This window comes from Lathyrus oleraceus, chromosome 5, assembly GCF_024323335.1.
Source record: "Lathyrus oleraceus cultivar Zhongwan6 chromosome 5, CAAS_Psat_ZW6_1.0, whole genome shotgun sequence".
Lineage (NCBI taxonomy): Eukaryota > Viridiplantae > Streptophyta > Magnoliopsida > Fabales > Fabaceae > Lathyrus > Lathyrus oleraceus.
Window position 1 is genome coordinate 153,381,552 of NC_066583.1, and position 12,898 is coordinate 153,394,449.

Here is a 12,898-nt window from a genome sequence, read left to right on the forward strand (position 1 = left end):
TAAGCTTGCTATTCCAATTAGATTTGAGCCCTCCATGCGCCTGTACAGGCCCATGCATGGAGGCCCTTATCATTCATGCACACACTTTGCTCATGCTTGCAGCTTCCATTTGCTATAAATAAGTGTGCTAGGCTTCATAATTTGATAACCTGAAGGCGCCTGTTATGCTGCACAACTCCCTCCATAGCCATACCTAAAGGAATTCTCACTTTCTTTTCAAAAATTCAGATCTGAATTTCAACTTCATTGGTTGATTTTCAGACTCATAATTCCTTGACCTTGCTTCATCTTCATCTCTAGATCACATTGCAAGCAATATCTAAGGGAAATCGTGCTCTCCAGATCCACATTTCAGAGGTTGCTACACAAACTTATCTTCTTCGAAACACCTTGATTATAGCTTGTTTCTTGCATTTATTGGTTTGGCTGAAGTCCTCTCATCAGAGGCAATTGATTTATGCTTTAAATTTTGAAATTCCATTGAGTTCAAGATGAACACCATCATTTTCAACCTCTGATTTCTCTTTCCATGGAAGTCTAGAGTGAAAATAGAGGGCACAGGGGTGATGTACATCACCCCAGCTTTCCATTGTTGTATAGATCGCCTCATTTGGTGAAGGTTTTTTCTCTGTAACTCTCGCCGGAATCTCTGGTCTCACCGGAGAAGACGGTGGTGTACACCACCGTCTGTTTGCCAGATCAAACCATGGCCGTTGGATTTAATTTCCAGATATAATCTGGACCTTCCTTTGTTATGACTTTTTTAATGTCCACATGCTTTTCATTGACCAGCGTGTTTGGTGGATGTGCGCTTGTGAACCGTTTGATGCGCCAGCTCAATTAATGAGCTTGGATCCAACGCATCATGTTTTTTCTCATTTTTTATTTCTGATTTAATTTTCATTTTATTTCTTTTATTCCATTTCATTTCAAAAAATCATATCTCATTCATTTTAATTCCAAAAAATGTGAGACCAATTGCATTATTTCTCTTTTAATTTCTAGTTTCTAAAAATGATTTTTAATATTTTTTATTTTATCATTTGATATTTTTTATGAATTCTCTCTTTTCTGGTTGTTTTTAATTCATTTTAAATAGTTTTCAATATCCAAAAAATACAAAAATATTTTCTTAACCTCTTTGAATGATGATGGATCTATGAAAAATATTCTCATCAATTTCTTAATTGATTTGAGGTTTATTTGAAATTTTAATTCAATTAGGTTGTTTTTATGCATTTTTTAATTGATTAAAATTAGTTTCTGGTTTCTAAAAATGCTGAATTGTTTTGTCAAACTTTGTTTGACCTTGTTGAACTTAGGATGATCCATTTGGACTTTTCAAAGTTGATTTGAAATGGGTTTGAAGTTTGACCTTTAATTGTTCATTTTAATTCAAGTATTATTTTAATTTCCAAAAATACCAAAAATATTTTATTTGTTTCTTGACTTCTAAGTTTCATTATGCTTCTGCTTATTAAAGTTTGACCTTGATTCCATCTATCTTTGGTCAATGTATGTTGATTATTTCATTTGAATTTCCATTAATGTTCCTTCTTATTCATCTCCTTCTTCATCTTTTTCTTTTTTGATCAATGGGTTAAAGATTGGTGGTTAGCCTTGATGAATGGGAGGTTTAACCTTCCTTGATTCAAATCTAATTCATCTTGATCATAGATCAAGTGAATGGATTTGCATTAAGGATAGGTTGCTTCCTAATCAAGCAAAGAACCTAAATCAATACAAGATCATTTCTCATTTTCTTTTGGCATGGCAAGTTGTAGGAGCTTGATTCACTAATCAAAATCTCTAACTTGTGTTATTGCCTATATTTTTATTGACCGGCCTCAGATAGGTGTGACTACTACATTAGTCCACTTACGATTGCTTAACATAGCGCTAAATTGCCTTATGGCACACTAACACTAACAATTGACCATTAACATTTAATTCTTGCACTTTACATTTATGCAATTTAATAGTCTCGTACATATTATTCATTTGCTTTTGCCCTTTGCTCATTTGAGCACATGTTTATGTTAATGCAATCTGCCTTTTGCTCACTTGAGCACATAATTGTGTATATACTATTGTGCTTGTGTTTTTTTTTTATTGTTGTGAAACAAATGCAAAATGGACAAAGGACTTAGATTTTAGGACCTTACCTAATCTAAAGGAGTTTGAAGAGCAACTAGGCCTCATGCCTTTAGAGTGCTTAAAATGTCAAAGAGCAATTAGGCCTCTTGCCTTTAGAACGCTTAAAGCTTGAAAATGAACATTGAAAGGACCAAGTTCTAAACTCCCTCTTGTCCATTCTTTGTTTTCATTATAGAACTTTTTGATGTGTGTGTTCTTGTGCTAGGGATTCCAACTTGAGCCTAATGGAAGAACCATTGTCATGAGCTTCTAAAGTGAGAGATACAAAAGTCATTGGAAGATTCCTAGGAGTTTGTGTGATTGTGTGCTTGATTGCTTGAGTACTTGCTCATTTGCTTGCTTATTCCAAAGGATGGGAGCTACTTGGATCATCACTATGATCTCAAGAAGGGAACTCCATTATGGTTTCATTTCTCTTCCTTCATCTTTGTATGTTTAGGACTTAGCCATTCTTCTTCTTCCCTCCACTCTAACTCAAGCCAAACTTTTGTGCAAACATTAACATTTGTTTTCAAAATTAGAAACCTAAGCATTATGCTTTTGATTTTCAAACTTCTTTTCATAACACTTATTTTGAATTGAATTCTAAGTCAACTTTGACCCTTTTTGTGAATACTTTTCATTGGTAAATACAACTCACTCAATTGTTTTTGTGGTTTCAATGGCCACTTTTGCCAAAGCTTTTCATAAACATTAGCTATTAGGTTTGAGTTATCCTAGAGGTTGATATAATACTCACCTATATCCTTAGTGATGGACTATAAGTCTTCCATGCTTATTATAGGGTTAACCCCTCACTAGCATGTTGAAGCTTTCCTCACATGGTGGATTTGTGGTTTTAGGTTGAGTTTTCTCCCTTTGATAATAAAAGACCTTAAGGCTTTTGGACCAATCAATTCACCAACTTCTTTTGAGATTTTTACCCCGAACTTCGAGGTTTTGATCCTAATCTTTTTTAAGATGGTACGTAGGCAGTGCGTTTATCTATTCAAACACAAAAAATTGTAAATAACTTGTACATTCTTCTCTCATCTCCCCAATCATGTTTGCACAAATAATTTTCACAAATACCAACCTACCTTACAACAAATTGTGAAAAGGGCTCCCTAGGAGTACCTAGGATGTTTTGGGTGCTTAAAACCTTCCCATTGCATAACCAACCCCCTTACCCCGATCTCTGACATTTTTATTAGTTTTTAATTAGATAAAACTTCTCGATTTTTGTTCGCTTTCTAGCCTTTCCTTTGGATAAATAGAAGTGCGGTGGCGACTCGACTTGTATGGTTTACTTTTGATTTAGTCAATAAATCTAAAGGTAACGAATACCCCGCTACAGAAAAGTGGCGACTCTGTTGGGGATAAGATTTGCCTAGTGGATTTTGCCTACTTTTCACATTTGTTGTATTGTATTGTGTATATTATTTTGTGACATATTTTTGTGCAATTTGGGATTACTGTATTGTATGTAATGGTTGAATTGCTTGATATATCAATTCCTTGTATGCTTGGTGCTCTTTGTGAGATGAGTTCTATACCCGAACTCGAGTGCACTTAGGATAGGAGAATGGCATAGTCTTGTTGACTTGTGTGGAGTTATTCCTTAGCAAGTTGACTTGCAAGCCCCTTCACTTGGTGGAGGTCATGTTGGGATCAATAATGTCACACGAGTAGTCGTGGTTAGGCATTACTCTTTCCAATATAGACCTTAGAAGTCAAGGACCTTAGTTTACCAAGCCCATCTTGGCCTATTTTTAGAACGTAGTGCGAAGGTCGTTCAAGTGTAAGATTTGATACGATTGTTACGCGATACTACACTCATAAGAGTTTCTCTTGAGAATATTTTTGGAATACGAATAGTCGTTTATCCGATAATATCCGAAAGATGGGATGGTGACTATGGGGACCTCTTGTAGAACATGTTTGGCAGGTTTAAACCATAGTACACTTCCTTTGGGTGGTTCTTAACCAAGACTTCATGCTCGTGACATGCAACAAACCCTTGATTCATGGTCGATTCGTTCTTGTATATCCTTAATATCAATGGAACTTGGGTGTTGATAAGGTATAAACCATAATCCAACAAAATGGATGATTGATATTAAGGATGACTTGATCCATCCCATGGCCTTTGTGTGGCATGCTTTGCTTGATCCTTGAGTGTGATTGTTGCATCCATGCATTCATGCACCCATTAGCATCCATATCATCAATAATGAGAAAATTTTCGAGGAACTTAAAAGGTCTATTTGCAAATTTTCAGACATGGATAGACAAAGAAGGAATACAAAGAAGTACAGTTTCAGACAACCCGACTTGAAAGAGCTAAGGAATTTGACATCCTATGTATTAGATCCCTTGGAGTTCAAGGCTCGTCATGGGAAGCTTCTATCTATTTTGGCTACTCAGGTGGACGAAGGTCTGATGAGTGTATTGGTGCAGTTCTATGATCCCTTGTGTCGCACCTCGAAAAAATGGGGATACGACTTCAAAGCGAAGCGCGATCGCACGCTCGCAATGATGGACTGAACAGAGTCGCCACCGAACTTTATTTATTCCTAAAAAGGAAAGGGGAAATATCGATAAAACCCAAGACAAATGAAAGGATAAGATATGGTCATCGCAACCAATATCAGGGTTCGGGAGTCGATTACGCAAAGGGAAGGTATTAGCACCCCTCACGTCCGTTGTACTCAACGGGAACCATTAGGTTAGTTGTGTGCGTTAGTGTTAGTTGAAATGTTAGGCTTTTCAGTTTATTAGGTGGGAAAGAAAGAATAGAAGAAAGAAGAAATGTTTTTGGATTTTTGACGAAGGACTAAACCTAAGTTTTTTATTAATGGGCCTGACAAGATTTAAAAATCCTGCTCCTACGTATCTCAAAAGAGAAATCAAGGCTTACGTAGTTCTGGGTAGAAAAATGTTTGTTTGTTGGTCGATTTTAGCGAAAGCTATGTTGTATTAATCGACGAAAACATTGTTTTACCCAAAACAGATGAGGAGTGGAGGCATACCACACATCGAACGGATTTATAAATCTACATTCGGAAAAGCGTCATTTATCTCTACTCAACAATCGTGGCCGAAACATTGTTTTGTATCACTTAAGACAATATATCTTTCATTTATGAAAAAGGTTTTTGATTAGTCGCACGGCGGCGAGAAAAGAGTTTGATCGGTTGGATGTATTTTGAGTGATGGCGAGAACTTGGATGAGCGAGATATACATCTCGAATCCTAGCCTCAGGAGTGCATGGTATACACCATGTTCCATTTCCATATTTATTGAAAGAGGTTAAGATAGGAATTAAGTATTTTGGAGTTTAATTGAGAAAGGGTTTGAAGAAACCGCATTGACAATCTTAGACGATGGCGAGAGTTAAGATTGGCGAGGCATACATCTCGAATCTTAACCTCAGGAGTGCATGGTATACACCATGTTCCATTTCCACCTTTATTGAAAAAGTGTTAAATAGGAATTAGGTATTTTGAGTTTTGTTGTGAAAATGACTTGACCTAGATCAAGTATTGATGGACGCTTGAGAAAGATTTGAATGAGTATTTGATAGAGAAAAGTGGATAAATTGGATGATGGCGAGAGCTAGGATTAGCGAGATATACATCTCGAATCCTAGTCTCAGGAGTGCGTGGTATACACCACGTTCCACTTCCATCTTTATTGAAAAGGTCTTAATTATGAATTAATATTTTTTTGAGTTTTTGATTATGAAAAAAATGGCTGGACGTTGGATCAAGCATTTGATGAAGTTTTTTTGAAATGGGATGGAATAGGAGGGAGAAATGAGTTGATTTGTTTATTGAGAAAATACTCGACGTTGGATCGAGTCATATTTTTTGTATTTTCTAGAAATGGTGGATTTTAATCTTGTGTTAGTATCTAAAATAAAACAAATACAAAATTATATACACATTGGGGAAGTGGGGTACATTTTGTCAAATGGGGATTCAAAAATCATGAAATAATTAAATCGGGCCCAAACAATAAAATGATGCGAAGTATGAGTGTAAGTGTAAGAGAACTGGCTCATTGTAAGAAAGCCCAAGAGTAAGCTATGTGAGGTTGATGGCGATGCTTAAAAAGCAATCGACTTACAAGGGTGTGGAAATGGGCTCGATATCGAATCGAGAAAAGAAATGATTTTTATAGTTTTAAAATGGTTTTGAATGCATGATGAATTTAATAAAAAAACATAGACATAAAAAATATTAAAAGAAACAAAATGCTAAAAGAAAACAAAATGCTAAAAGAAAATAAAATGCTAAGAGAAAATGAAATACTAAAAAATGCTACATATGAGTATTGAACCCTCTCCACTTAAGATTATGAAACTACCCTTTCTCCACTAGGCCATTCATGACTAGTTATTATTTACAACAACAACTTGGATATATAAACCAGAATAGGTTAAAATCAAAATTAATTAAAAAAAATAAAATTAAAATGGAATGGTCTGTTAGACTACTCATTAAAATAAAGGAGGAAATCCCAAATGGTGACCCTAGCCGCCTGGCTGTTGGGTTTTTCAATTGGGTATAAATTGAAAATATAAAAAAACTAATACCTAGGAAAATTAAATGAATTTTAATAGTTTTTTAAAAAATGACTTATTCTATCTAAAATAAATTAGAGAAAAAAAATTGAAAAAAAGAAAAGTAACAGACTTCATCGTCCCCGTTGTCTCTCACTCTTCTCTCTCAGTCTCGCGATTCGCTCACACCTCAGCATCTCTCAATCGAAATCTCTCTGCTCTCAACCTCACTCAATCGCCCTCAATCTCGCGTTCAACTCTCTCTCTCTCAAACTTTACTCTACATGCAAACAGAGGCAAGGGCGGTTGAAAAGGCTCACCTTTGACGGTGACTGCGAGCTCAGGTAATGCTTGAATCTTCCTTTCCCCTCTTCAAACGCTGGTTTTCTTGTATTTTAGGATTAGGTTTTTTTTTTATTTTCGCCTCCAAAGTTCCTCCTCTGATTCGCTCTCCCTCCCTCCTTTTATCTCTCACGAATTAGGGTTTCGAATTGGTCCCCTGGGTTCCCAAGAGAGTATCTCTGTAAAACTCCTTTTGATGCTCAGAAATTGGGTTGTCCTGTTTAATGCTAAAACCGAGAACGGTATTCTGAACTTAGCTTTCTCCTTGAATTTTGTCCTAATTCCAATTTGGGAATTTTCGAATCTTTACTGCCTTGGCTAATTAGTTTGTGTTTTTTTTTTGTTACTGCAGTGAAATGGTGAAAACGTGAAGAGCTCAATCACGGTTCTGTTGACGGTTCAAGGAGAAAGACGGGGTAATTCCTTCTTGTGAGTAGTAAATAGACTTTGCTCCACTCGGATACAACTGTGAATCAGAAAAAAGCATGAGGCATCCCATGAGGCAGCTCGTTCTTAGTTCCATAAGATTCGGTCTGTTGAGAGATTGGATATCTAGAGAAGGATATTCTATCGTTATGCAAGGTTCCAACAAAAACTTCATCACTGTAACAAATATTCGGATTGCGGTTATCAAAATACCGTCCGTTGAGATTTTTGGGCGGACCAATGTCAACATGTCGACGAGGAATAGAAGCTTGTTGAGGGTATCGGCAATCAGCAGTGTTGATGCTGTAGCGGTTGTTGTTGCGGATTCATGTAAGACTCCATTGGATTCAAAAACCTTGAAAATCCGTAGCTTCCTTGAGGCTGCAGCATGTCTAAGTTGAAAGGAGGGGATTGGACCTGCTGTGCTGGTTGTTGTGTCCATTGCCAAATGATCCATATGATTGATCAATGATTTCATTTCCATTTGGATTAGCAGGAACAATCACAAGAGCATTCGACGAGTTTTTCCTAGTAGATTGAGGCTTAGGATGATTATGAGTACCCTTATAAACGATCTCAGTAATTTGTCCCTCGACGGATCTCTCAACTTTTTTCTTCGTTGGACAATTCAGGTACGTGTATTTGTAATAGCTTCTCGGATTCTCACTTCCTTTCACTTGTTTTTTGTCCGTATTTTCTCCAATTGTATCCATCGTCTGATTTCTTACTCAAGGTTTGAACTTGTTGCAGTGGTACTGCTTGGTAATTGTTGAAATCAGATTGAACTCCATTGTTGTTCATCATGGTGGTGTTCATTTGAACATTAGCAAACTCCGGAGAATAAATCTGCATAGAAGTGTTGTTGTTTTCACCTTGCATCATGTTGTTTCCAGATGAATAGCCTTCTTGTTTTGTGCTTTCTTGATAACTCCATGGCTGCTGTTGTTGAATTCCAACGTTTGATGATTGAAAAGATGTGTTGGATGCGGAAACAGCATGATGTTGTTGGGTCTGAGCTGTTCCGGATGATGTGAATATGTCCATAGCATTTTGTATAACTGGCTGGACTGTTGAAGATGTTCCTTGCGGTAACAGAATTGCTTTTGCTGCTTTTGCATAGTTCTTTAATGTCGTCAATTATTATTCATCTTTGTTTCTGTTCCTGTTAGGTGTAAGTCCTTAATGCGTGTTTCCAACTCTGTTTCAGGTAGCGTTGTAGCAGAAATACCCCAATTTGAAGTTTGGGCTGCGGCGGCTGGAAGCATTGCAGAATTGGCATGGCTTCGAGATGGAGAGAATAGCATTTGGACGAGGTTCTACATTGTGATTAGCAGATAGTTTACCAGCTTTTCTTTCATCATTATGTAAAACAACAACTGTATACAATCCTGTCGTAATTATATACAAGTCATAGGCTTACGGTTGAAATGACCCCAAAAGGGGTTTGCAAAATCAAAATGTTGTCTAGATTTGGAGCTCTGTGGTAAGGACAGTTATGAAACCATTTTTGTTATTGTCTTCCCATTTTTTCGAACAATGCAAATCCATTCGGTAACCAGCCTTTGATGCACACATGGCATGGAAATAAGTGGAGCATTTGCAGCACGGTGTGCAGGAACCGTGAATTTGCTTGCAAATAACACAAGTTTTCACAAAAGAAATTGATGGGATACTAAGAATTCCCAAAGCAGGTTCCATCTTCAGCAAATAAAATCAAATGTCCAATTGAGATGAGCACTACCAACATTTGATCATCTAACCATGCCAACCCTATAGCCGTCCCGTCGAGAGACCATTCTCCATATACTTTCAATTTTATTTCAACCAATCTTGCAACCTGACCTTTCCGCCCCCAAACAATTGCAAGCAACGAAACTCTTTCAACAACTTTGGCCGACACATTTTCAGCAGAAACTACATGTTTGTGGCATGTGCTATTTTGATTTGAGATGAACTATGGGTGGAAAATGGATCATGTTTGATTATAAAATGGATTTTTAGAAATAATCCAAAACTAATTTAAATATCAATTTAAATAATAATAAAAAATTAGTAAAAAAACAAATTAACATCAAATTAATCTATAATTTGTTAAAATTACTTTGATATCAGTTCTAACATTTATTTGAAAATTAAAATCGATTAGAGTTTGAATCATTAGTAAAATAAACAATTAAGATTAAATTGAAATTTGGAATTAAACTTAATTCGAAATTAAAATCAAATTGAAAATTAAAAAGTCAAATAATTAAAATCCATTTTATAATCAAAAGCACCATGATCAAAAAGGCCTAGACAATGACCAATGTGTAACAAAAATATGGATTTGGGAATGAATGTATGCAAATGAACTTTAGGCCAAGTGCCAAAAAATAAAAAACATGGAAAAAATTCAGGACTAAAATCGGGGTATGACACCTTGTACTGTTGCTTCACATTTCCGGGTTTCCAGCTTTTGCCTACGCTTGAGGAGTATGCCTATCTTGTGGGTATACCTATCCTAGATCAGTTGTCGTTCAGTGGCTTAGAGAGGGTTCCTACTTCTCAAGAGATTGCTGATATGTTGCATATAGATGAATCTCTGGTTGGTGCTCATATGACTACCAAAGGTGGAATTCAAGGTCTCCCTTCTGAGTTCCTCATTGCTCAAGCTACTTTGTATGGGAAGGCCATGAGTGAGGACGCCTTTGAGGCCATATTTGTACTTCTCATCTATGGGCTAGTGTTATTCCCCAACATCGACAAGTTTGTAGATATGAACGCTATTAGGATTTTCTCTACTCTTAATCCCGTTCCAACTCTGTTGGGTGACACTTATTTCTCTTTGCATATGAGGAATGCAAAGGGTGGTGGTACCATTGTGTGATGTTTGCCTCTGTTGTACAAGTGGTTTATTTCGCACTTGCCACAGACAGTCGCCTTCAAGGAGAACAAAGGATGTCTACGGTGGTCCATGAGACTTATGTCTCTCACTAATAATGATATCTTTTAGTATAACCGTGTATATGATGGTGTGCAGATTATCGACTCTTGTGGTGAATTCTCCAATGTGCCTCTTCTTGGCACATGTGGTGGGATTAACTACAACCCTACTTTGCCACGTCGTCAGCTTGGGTTCCCCTTAAAGGATAAACCCAATAACATTCTGTTGGAAGGTGTATTCTTTCAAGAGGGTAAAGATCCCCAAGGCCTGAAGGTCAGGATGGTCCGCGCTTGGCACAAGATCCATAGGAAGGGAAGGAAAGAGCTTGGCCCGAAGAACTGTATCGCTTTGGAACCCTATACCTCGTGGGTGAGGAGGAGAGCTTCCGAGTATCTTATGCCCTACGAGTATCCGAGACCTACACCTTTGGTTATGGTTGGGCCATCAACCCTCCCTGACCAAGGAGTAGAGGAGGTGAGAGACGAAGACCGTTTGCGTGCTTGGATCCGTGAACGAGAGGAGCTACTTCAGCAACTCAGAGATAAAGATGCTTTGATAGAGTTTCTTGAGCATCAGGTTATCGATGAGCCTGATGATGTGGTGACTTCTCTTCTTCCTCATTCTTCCAAGTTCTGGAAGAGGAAGTACGATCGACTCGCTAAAGAGAAGGCAGATACGGAGGCAGCTGTCGCAACGCGAAAAACAACCGGCGGAAAAAAAACAAAACAAACAGAGCCGCCACCGTGCGTTATTTATCCCAAAGGAGGGAAAGGAAATGCTCGAAGTAAACCTGGAAAGGAATGGTCTTACGACCGGAGATTACAAGGGTACGGGAGTCGGTTACGCAAGGGGAAGGTATTAGCACCCCTCACGTCCGTCGTACTCGACGGGATCCACGCTCGGAAGAATAGAATAAGGTTGCTAAATAACTGCTCAAAAGAATGCACACACTGGAATAAAATACAGATGGAAGAAGACAGAGGAAGCGGACTCGGCAGGATGTCGCATCCTGGGCCTACGTAGTTTGTCAGAAACAAACATCAGAGTCAACGTAGTTCGGGGAAATGGGAAACGGGCTCGCTAGGATATCGCATCCTATGCCTACGTATCTCATCTGGAATGAGAATCGGAGTTGTCATAGTTCGGCTAACGCACGCCGAAACAAAACACAACACAAAGACGCTGAGACGTCAAAATAAACACACAAAGGAAATAAACTGCCAATGGCTGGTCTTACGTCCGACTCCAAACAACAAACACAAATAAGGAAACGGAATGCCAATGGCTGGTCTTACATCCGACTCCAAACACACGCAAAAAGGTTATCAAACAGACAAGCTAACAGGGAGTCTGGCACTCGAGCCTAATAGCTGTTAAGCAAACACCAAGAAGACGCTGAGACGTCAGAAGAAACAAAGAAGTTGAACACACAGACTAAAAGGGAGTCGGGAACTCGGACCTAATAGCTGTCAAGCAAAACACACACAAAAAAGAAAAAGGGCGAACAAAACACACGCAAAAACAAAAAGGTTGCCCGGAGAGATCTCGCACGATCTCCTGCCTACGTACCTCATCTGGTATGAGGATCAGGGCGACGTAGTTCCCTTTAACAGGGGAGAAACTTTCTCCTAACCAGAGACCGGGGAATAACTAACTAAAAGGGAGACTGACTCGAGCCTAATAGTTGTCATGCAATCCACAATAGTCCTAGGTTGAGGTATCTAAACAGATCCTAACTCGCACAGGAAGCAAGTTGAAACAGCAAATAAATAGCAAGTAAACATCACAGGTGAACAGGTATCACACACTATATGCAAACAAGCGGCTCATACAAGGTTGGGCTTTAGTCAAGGGGTCATATCAACCTCGACAAACAAGCCAACACTGGAAGGGGTGTCTGAGGCTCTTAACCACTGACATTGACCGTCAGGGTGAGCAGATGAAAGGTAATGAGGATAAGACCTCATAGCTCTTAACCCGGGCCTGGGTGAGCTTGAATCAATGAAAACGTGGGGGTCCAGAATGAGGGACCCTACTCCACATGACTGACTCTGTACAAGATTTTGGGTGTTTATTCAAAAGCATCAGCACGTAGTGCGAGCATAATGAAAGACTCAACTGAATAGCAGGGGATTGATTGCAAATCACTTCTATCTGCCAATCGCCTCTTCACTTAGGAGGTCTTAACATGTAACCATGCCTCATTGAGGTCTTTAGCACAAAAATAAACAATCAAGAACATGGCCTCTTAAGGAGGGCTTCAGACAGGTGCCTGCCAAAGATAGCAGGACTTCCAGACTACATGGAGTTAGAGATTGATTACCTAGGTGGTATGCCAACCACAAGCAAAGCAAAGCTCAAGCAATGAGCTAAAGCTACTAAAGTACCTGTAAGAAAGTCAAACAAGTCAATATTCACATTCAGACAAATCCAACAAACAGTCAACAATGTTACAACCAATATGTACACAAGGCAAGTCAAATGCAACTCAAGTGAGTTCATC

The 12,898-nt window shown here is 38.4% G+C and overlaps 1 pseudogene; it reads right to left on the reverse strand.

The window, feature by feature from the left end:
- Window positions 1–7,773: 7,773 nt before the first annotated feature.
- Window positions 7,774–8,516, reverse strand: LOC127079388 (WRKY transcription factor WRKY24-like; annotated as a pseudogene).
- Window positions 8,517–12,898: the final 4,382 nt, after the last annotated feature.